We start from the raw sequence: 9,055 nt of genomic DNA on the forward strand, positions 1-9,055 counted from the left end.
AATCACAAAAACAATATGTAATTATATATGTGTTTTCCAATGGTCTTAGGCGACCCCTGTGAAAGGGTCGTTCGACCCCCAAAGGGGTCGTGACCCACAGATTGAGAACCGCTGTCTTAAGAGTCACCTCCTTCCTCTGCGAGATGTTACTGGGGACCATCCGCCTGGGACATAAGTCATAGTAGCTCTTGACAGCGACTCTCAAAGCATTTCCACTTCTCCTTCCTCACTCTTTCGATGCAAGTCTGTGGGACAGAATTGTTGCCCCAAATGAGAAACCGAGGCTCCAGGAAGCATAGGGCCCGGCCCAGGGTCTGCCGGCCAGACTCTGCGCACCCCCTCACTGCCTCCTCGGGGAGCCTCTGCCAGGCGCCTGGTGCTCAGCAGCCAGAAGAGGTTGACCCCGGCTCTGGCCTCCCACCTCTCGGCAGCTGCTGAGATGCTCTGACAACGGGGTCAGCACCGGGGTGCTGCCTCCTCGCCCGGCAGATGAGGCGCATGGCCACGCGGAGATGAAATATTTACGAGTGTGTCAGGTTATCTTCAGATCTACACGGCCAGCGTGCAGGCAGATTAGCCCAAGCCCAGCAGGCAGGCCCCAGAGGACCGCTTACCAGGCTCAGAGCCTGGCTGCTGGAGACAGAGGAGGAACTGGGGCCAAGCCCAGAGCCTCCTGCCGCCTTTGGTCTCCTCCGCCCACCATGAAAGGGGGGAGGGAAGCCAGCGGTGGGCAGGGTTAGAAGGCTGGGACTGTGTGGTCAGGAAGGGGCCTTCCGGAAAGTGATCAGGGACGTGGAAGGGCGGGACCGCCATTGCCATCTCTCCCGGGACAGGAACAGGTATGGGGACTGAGGGGAGAGAAGAGGAGAAGAGGAGGACTTGGTGCCTAATAGCTTTCCTGGTTGGGGGGGAGGGGAGGTTGCAAAATGCCAAGACAGATGTGCTAAGTGGAGCTGTAGGGTCTCCCTCTTCAGAGGCTACTCAGCCCCATCCTCGGAAGAATCCGCCTTCTGCTTCCTCAGGCCCTGCCAGCGGGCACCAAAGGAAGCTAAAAGGAAAGGACCTGGGCATGGCCCACTCACGCATGCCTCACGCGGGACCTAAAATAGATGCATCTCCTCCTGAAGTGGTTGTCCTGGTAGCAGACGGTTGGATAACAAAGTCCCAGTGACTCCAACTGTGTCACAGGTGAGGAAAGCAAGACTCCGAGAGGCAAAGGCCCTTACAGGAGGTCACACAGCTTAATGACACTCAGAATTAACCCCAGATTCTCCAACTCAAGCCAAAGCTCTCTGCCTGCCCTCCGAGTCCCTAAATGCCAGTAGAATCCCCTTTATCCGGCTGGGGGTCGTGCTTCTGAGAGCAGGGCCTTGGGGTCTCGTCTAAACAGACTTGACTTTGTCTGGGGTCACAACTAAATGGCAGCTGCCCCCCCCCTCCCTCTCTAGTGCCACTGCCTGGCACTGCCTCTGGGCACAGAGCTAGGTGGTGCAGGGAAGATGTTTTGTTTTTGTTTTTGTTTTGAATATATTTTATTGATTTTTTACAGAGGGGAAGGGAGAGGCATAGAGAGTTAGAAACATTGATGAGAGAGAAACATCGATCAGCTGCCTCCTGCACACCCCCTACTGGGGATGTGCCCGCAACCAAGGTACATGCCCTTGACCGGAATCGAACCTGGGACCCTTCAGTCCACAGGCTGACGCTCTATCCACTGAGTCAAGCCGGTTAGGGCCAGGGAAGATGTTTTATTCAAGTACTAGTGTCCCGGTGCACAGATTCGTGCACATTGAAAGGAAATTAATTAGAAGAAATATTTTAATATCACTATTCGCCCTTTCTCTATAATAGAAGTGCCAACCAAATTCACAATCGACCATGACAGACCAAAACACACGTGTGCGATTGGCGCCAGTGAGAGCTTTATATGTATCGTGCATGTGTGAGTCAACGTTTATTTTTAAATTGCCAGTGCGAGTCATATGTACCGGGCGGTTGGCTGGTTGGACAGACAGATGGACAGATGGACGGTCACTTATCCTTTTATATATATAGATGGGGGTCCGTTGAAGAGGCAGAAGGGGGAGTTGCCAGGGCCCCAGCAGGATGCTCTGGGTAAAATTCCTGAGAGCCAGAACACAGCCTGAGCAGGGACCTCTCGTGCATGCTCCACTGAAACAATTCCTCCAAAACAAGCTAACCCTGGGGATGAGAGAGCTCCCCCAGGCTCTGCCTACAGTCCTCCGGACTCCTCGGGGCCGTGCCAGGCCCCACCCCTCAGCCCTGAGCTGGTCCTGCCAGCCCCACCCTGGCTGGCCTGCTGGGCTCTGCCTGAGGTACCTCCTGGCTGAGTTTCTCTGCGGTGTACAGCCCCACCTACTGCCCTGGAGGGAGGCCCTACAAGCAGAAGCTCGCCAGCCATCTGGAAAGGGAGCCCTGGTCTGCTCACCGTGGCAGACAGACAGAGCAGCTGCTCCGGCAGAGGGGACAGGGGTGTCTCTACCCTGCCCAGCCAGCTTCCCAACCAAGACCCCATCTGCTCGGCTGTGACATCTCAGCCTGGGAAAATGTCCCAGCCGGCTCCCCGAGGGGGCCGGGGGGGTGGCAGCCCTGCCCGTGCTCCAGGAATGAGAGAGCTTCCTAATTCAGTCTGTATTTGCCTGAGATCGATTTTTAATTAAATAAAGTCAGGGCCTGATTAGAACCTGCGGAAGACGTGAGAACAGAATCAGATGGTGCCCTGGCAGCACTGCAAAGCAAACACTTTGGCTGGAGCAGAGGGGTCCCCCAGGGTCTTCCATCAAAGCACCGAGTGAGGAGGGCAAATGCGAGAGGCTACAGAGCCAGCAGATGTGCGTGGTGGAAATATGCTTCGGCCGCACCCGTAGACGTCAGAGGGCCAGCTACAGAGCCTGCCAGGCTCCGGGGAGGGCACGGGGACTCGGGCCCAGCGGCCAAGCCCAGAGTCACAGACAGATTCATTAGCCTTGCGCTTCCTGCTCTCAGATGCAATCAGGAGAGGAGCAACTTGGAGCTGAGCCTTTGCTACCCCGGGAGGCAGGGAGAGGGAGGGAGCTGGGGAACCAGGAGAAAAAGGGGGGGCAGAGGCTGTGCTGGGGAGGCTGAGCCAAGCAGAGACCGGGGAGCCCAGCCCCGGTGAATAGGCAGGCCGTTCCCTCTGCGACCCAGCCAGGCAGGGACCGTGCTCTAACTCAAGCCAGGTCCAGACACCCGTCTTCCCGCCCCTAGAACATGTGAAAATCATGGTGTCGTGGAAAGAGCAGCAGACTTGCAGGCAACAGCCCGGGTCCTGCCTTTTAAGCGGCCGTGTGATCTCGGTCCTGCTACTCAACTCTCGGGGTCTCAGTTGCCTCATCTGTAAAAGGAAGGCGGTGATCAATCAGACGACCAGCAGGAACTGTCCAGCTCCCCAAACGCATGACGTCCACAATTAGGACCCACAGGCCCACCAGCTACTTTAGGAAAATACTCCAACCTGCACTGGAGCTGGGATTCGAATGCTGACGGAGGCAAAGAAGGTGGCTGACTGTTCAGGGTGTTTTAGACGGCATTCCACCGCCAGGCTGGAGATGGGACCTCGCAAATCCTGCCCAGCCCTGGGATCCGCGACTGGCTCTATACCTGAACCCAGAGGCCTCCTCTGGATCCAGCCTCCAGCCTCCTGGGCCATCTCTGCAGAGACACGGCTCAGTTGAACATCAGGAGACCCCCAGACACCTGTGCGGAGCTGGGGTGCGGGAGGAAGAGCCTGGGAGGAGGAAGGCCTGCCCGCAGCTCACTCACCGTATGGCCCCGAGCAGGTCCTCAGGGCTGGCACTGGGCCTCCGGTTCAAGTCTCTTTAACCAGCACTTAGTACAGAGAAGGTACTCAATAATATTTGAGGATTTTTCATACATGAGTGAATGGATGCATGCATGAATGAACGAGGTTTCTGGTTTTTACTATAAAATAGGGATAATAAAAATACCAAGCTCCTAGAGCAGTGATGGCGAACCTTTTGAGCTCGGCATGTCAGCATTTTGAAAAACCCTAACTTAACTCTGGTGCCGTGTCACATATAGACATTTTTTGATATTTGCAACCATAGTAAAACAAAGACTTATATTTTTGATATTTATTTTATATATTTAAATGCCATTTAACAAAGAAAAATCAACCAAAAAAAATGAGTTCGCGTGTCACCTCTGACAAGCGTGTCATAGGTTCGCCATCACTGCCTTAGACAGTGGTTCTATTGTGAACATCAAACTAACACACACACGAGCACGTACACACACACACATGCAGACTGCTCCTCCCACCTGCAGGAACCCAGGGTTGAAAACATCTAAACTCTCCCAGGGCGCCCTAGGCAGTTTGGCTCACTGGATAGAGCATCGGCCTGAGGACTGAAGGGTCCCAGGTTCAATTCTGGCCAAGGGCACATGCCTGGGTTGCGGGCTTGATCCCCAATAGGGGGCGTGCAGGAGGCAGCCGGTCAATGATTCTCTCTCATCATTGATGTTTATATCTCTCTAACCCTCTCCCTTCCTCTCTGAAATCAATAAAAATATATTTAAAAAAATAAATAAATAGCCGTAACCGGTTTGGCTCGGGGGATAGAGCGTCGGCCTGCGCTCCCCCAGGGCCAGAGCCGAAAGGGGATCTTGCCTGAAAACTTGGGAAGAAGAAGTTGAGAGACCCAGAGCAGGGAGAAAGTGGGTGCCCAGGACTTGATCAGCAAACATTTACTGAGCACCTATGATGTGCCAAGCGCCCATCTAGGCGCTTTGAGATTCATCCATAAGCACGCGAGAGCCAGCCTCTGCCCTGCAGGGGCCTGCGTTCTGGCAGGGAAACAGGCAGTCGTAAATAGCAAACAGGTTAAACAGGTAAACTGCCTCGTTATGTCGCGTGTCAGCCGGAATAAACATGGTGAGAGGGAAGGAGAGCAGGGTGAGGGGGGCTGGAGCAGGCGGGGGAGGGTGGTGGATGTGAGATTAATTATTTACAAAGGTATTTTCCCAGCCTTCCTTCCCCTCCCCTCTCCTTCCTGGCCCGTTCTAATATTAACTCTGCTGTCTCGTCGCTCCATCAGAAACACAGCTTCCTAAACCAGCATGAATTATTCACATGGAGAATCAGTCCATTCCGATAAAGAGGCGCCTTCTCACTGATGTCCGGCCCGGGTCCTGGGAGGGCAGCAGAGAAGGTCCAACCGAGCCCTCACCTGCTGCCCTTTCCAAACCTCGAGCTCCCTCTGCATCTCCTCCACCCGGGAGCTGTGGGCAGGGACCTCCTGGGTCCGGGACAGGGGCAGCTCCACTGACTGCCAACCCCCTCATCTGGGGAGGTGGGTGCAGAGAGAGGCAGCAGGGAAGGTGGGCTGACACAGAACCCAGGAGCACTGGCTACTAAAACTGTTCTAGAAACCAGTGGCGAGAAACCCAGCCAGTCGCCCTGCAGGAGGGGACAGTCTGAGTGGGTCTTAAGAGCACACAAGGCCCTCTGCAGCCTGCCCCCTGCTTCCTGTCCAGCCCCAGCTCTGCCACCCCCTTGCTCTGAGGACAGCAACCAGCTTGCCACTCTCACAACCCCTACACCTCTAGCTCCTTCATTATTGTGTGCATCTGCCTAGAATGCCCTTCCCACCGTTCTTCCCTTGGCTAACATACTGAGCTGTCAGGATTCATCTTAGACATCACCTCCTCCAGGAAGCCCTCCTGGACCTCACATGGCCTGACCACTCCCTCTCTGAGCTCCCTTAGTCTTCTGCACGCACCTCCATCACCACACTCAACCCAGTTACATGGAAAGTAACTGTTCACATGCCTGGCTTCCCCGGGTCTCTCGGAGGGCATCATGCATCCTCATGCCGAGCCCAGCCTGTGCGCACCTACTAGGTGCTCAGTACGGACATGTGCATCTGATCACTGTGGTCAAAGGGATCGGGGCACACTATGGGGCGTTCACACGGTGAGAGTCCTTTGTATGTTGTGTCGTGGTTAGAGAGGTGGCACGGCGCCACAGTTAAGAGCCCAGACTCTGGAAGCCATTGAATAACCTTGGGCAAGTTATGCAACCCCTCTGTGCCTCTGTTTCCTCATCTATAAAATGGGGGCATAGTGGGAATAACCCTGTCCTCTCAGGGTTACAGAGCGTGTCATGAAATAGTATACATAACGCGTTTCACGCGGCCAGCATATCAGCGTTGACAGTTATCACACCTGTGGTGGGTGTCACTGTGATTCCTGCCGAGTTAGGGACACCCACGAGCAGCCCCTCCTTCTCGGGGGTCAGGCTCCAGGTCCTGGAGAAGCTGTTCCGCCCAGCACGCGTCCGGCAGCCCTCCCGCTCAGCGCCCGGGAAGACGGGCGGAATCGATCTCCTCATCTCCTCATTAGGCAGCTTTGCCTGGGCCCAGCCGGGCTGGGGTGCCCTTCTCACCTGTGCTGTGTGCCTTTTCCTGCCACATTTATTACCCTGCAATCACCCCAAATAGGGCAGCAAACAAGCCGAGGTGGGAGATGGGAACCAGCTAAGCTGGCTTATCTCCTGAGGTTCCAGGTGGGAGCTGTGCCCAGCGCTGGGGCCCTCCCCCACGCCACCCAGCTGCTGGCTCCTCCTTCTCCTGCCACACTGGCCACACACACCCCTGTGTCCCCTGGTCCAGAAGCTGAGTCCCCTCCTCCCCTCTCTTTGGCCACTGCACCCCCCTCCTCCCTTGCCAGGCCCAGAGAAGATTGGAGGAAGTGCACATGCTACCCCCAGCACCAAGCCCCCCACTCTATGGATCCCCCTAATGAACAATGAGGCGGAGGGCAGAGTCACGGCCACCAGAGAGGGAAGGCCAGGGCCGGCCAGTCCTGCAGATGAGCCGCCCCTCTCCTGACTCCGGCCCCTGGGCACAGTGCATGTCACACCCAGGTCTCTGGCTGGCGGGCTGAGGCCAGCCCGGGAGGCCGGGAGGCCCAGCTGCACGGGGAGACCTCCCAGGATAAAACGGCTCACGACTTCTCTGCTCTGACCTCAGCCCGGGCCCGAGACGAGGGTTTCATGGCAAATTACAGATTTAAAGCTCGCAATGAATCTCCATTACAGCATGAAATGGGAAAGGAAAATGCTGCTAAACGGAAGCCTTCCCTCAGTGCCAGTGGACAGGGAGGGGTGTTGCCTTACAGGGGAGTTTAGAACCGAAGTCACCAAGCCCAGACCTGGAGCGGCCAGGAGAGAGAAGGCCGGGGAGCGGGCAGGGGCCGCCCCCGGGAGCACCCGCTGTATCACCAGCGCAGGACACCGCAGGGCAGAGCAGGGAGTGCCCACAGCAGGAGCCAGGCCCCAGGCTCTCGGCAGCAGGTACCTCTCTGCAGAGGAAAGATGCATGGCTCCCTCGGGTGGGGCCAGGCCCTAGCTCTGTTCGTTGTCGCTGGGCTGTGCTGGGCTGGGACCTGTCGTAGATGCCGCCAGGGAGAGGCATTGCAGGCCCAGTGCCACCTGCCTGGGTAACCCTCACACGGGCCTCATGCACTTCTCACCCCCTCTGCCAGGCAGGCCCACGTCTCCCTCCTGTCCCAGATGAGAAAGATGACGCACAGAGAGGCCTTCTAGCTCGCCCAGGGTCCAAGAGTTAGAATCTGAACTCTGTTCTCGCTGCTCCCAAGACCCTCGCCCTTTCATCCAAGCCGGCTCTTCTCCAGAATTCTGCTCAGACCCACAGCTGTCTGGCTCCTCCCTGCAGATGGACTGCAATGCGGTCTCTTTCCAGCCCCAGGGACTCCGGGAGCCCTGTCTGAGCCCGCACCCTGGTCCAGGGACCCCAGACGAACTGCCGGCTTCAGAAAACCCTTCCTCATCCCCTGTTCCCAGATGTGCCTTGGGAGTCTGGGCCCTGGACCACAGCATCCATTTTCCACCCCATTACGTCTCATTATCAGGGGGCTGCCCGCTGTCCTCTCCCCGTCACTAAATTATCCTGTCACTGTGGAGGCGGTTTTCCTAGTGGGAGGTTCAGAGAAGCCCACACAGCTGCCTCCGACTCACAAAACTAAATAGCCGAGCCCCGCAGCCCAGGAAGGCGCGCTTCCAACAGAGTTCGCATGTTCACACGCCCATCAAGGTGTCTGTAAATGTTTGTAGAAAGGAAGGATTTCCCACATGTAAAGGTTCTCTCTGCTCCCAAGACCCTCACCCTTTCATCCAAGCCGGCTCTTCTCCAGAATTCTGTTCAGACGCACAGCTATCTGACTCCTCCCTGCAGATGGACTGCAATGCGGTCTCTTTCCAGCCCCAGGGACTCCGGGAGCCCTGTCTGAGCCCCCACCCTGGTCCAGGGACCCCAGACGAACCGCCGGCCTCAGAAAACCCTTCCTCATCCCCTGTTCCCAGATGTGCCTTGGGAGTCTGGGCCCTGGACCACAGCATCCATTTTCCACCCCATTACGTCTCATTATCAGGGGGCTGCCCGCTGTCCTCTCCCCGTCACTAAATTATCCTGTCACTGTGGAGGCGGTTTTCCTAGTGGGAGGTTCAGAGAAGCCCACACAGCTGCCTCCGGCTCACAAAACTAAATAGCCGAGCCCCACAGCCCAGGAAGGCGTGCTTCCAACAGCGTTCGCATGTTCACACGCCCATCAAGGTGTTTATAAATGTTTGTAGAAAGGAAGGATTTCCCACATGTAAATATGTCAAGAAAGGTGTTAGCCGCTGAGAAGTCGCCTTGCCAGGGCCAGGAACACACAGCAGCCTATTGGTGGGAGGCAAGAAAGGGGGACCAGCTGGTGGCCACACAGCCATCCCCCCAAGAGCTGGTACTGCCCTGCCCCCAAACACACTGCTCCCTCCCACCCTCCACATGCTTTCTCTCTATCTACGAAGAGACACACACTCACACGCCGTCACTAGGTTGCTGGAGAGAACCCATTTTACAGATGGGTCAACTGAGGTCAGGAAGGAAAGAAAAGATGCCAGAGGCTGCGGGACACATAGGAAAGGGAGAACCAGTCCTCTCAGATTCTTCAAGACTGAGGATGTTGGGCTCTGATTACCGGTCACTTG

General features: G+C 56.4%; 1 protein-coding gene across 3 annotated transcripts in view; it reads left to right on the plus strand.

The window, feature by feature from the left end:
- Positions 1–9,055, plus strand: part of KIRREL3 (kin of IRRE like 3 (Drosophila)) — a 498,221-nt gene that overhangs the window by 425,099 nt on the left and 64,067 nt on the right. The gene's annotated exons all lie outside the window — the stretch shown is intronic.

Source organism: Myotis brandtii, unplaced genomic scaffold, assembly GCF_000412655.1.
Source record: "Myotis brandtii unplaced genomic scaffold, ASM41265v1 scaffold325, whole genome shotgun sequence".
NCBI lineage: Eukaryota > Metazoa > Chordata > Mammalia > Chiroptera > Vespertilionidae > Myotis > Myotis brandtii.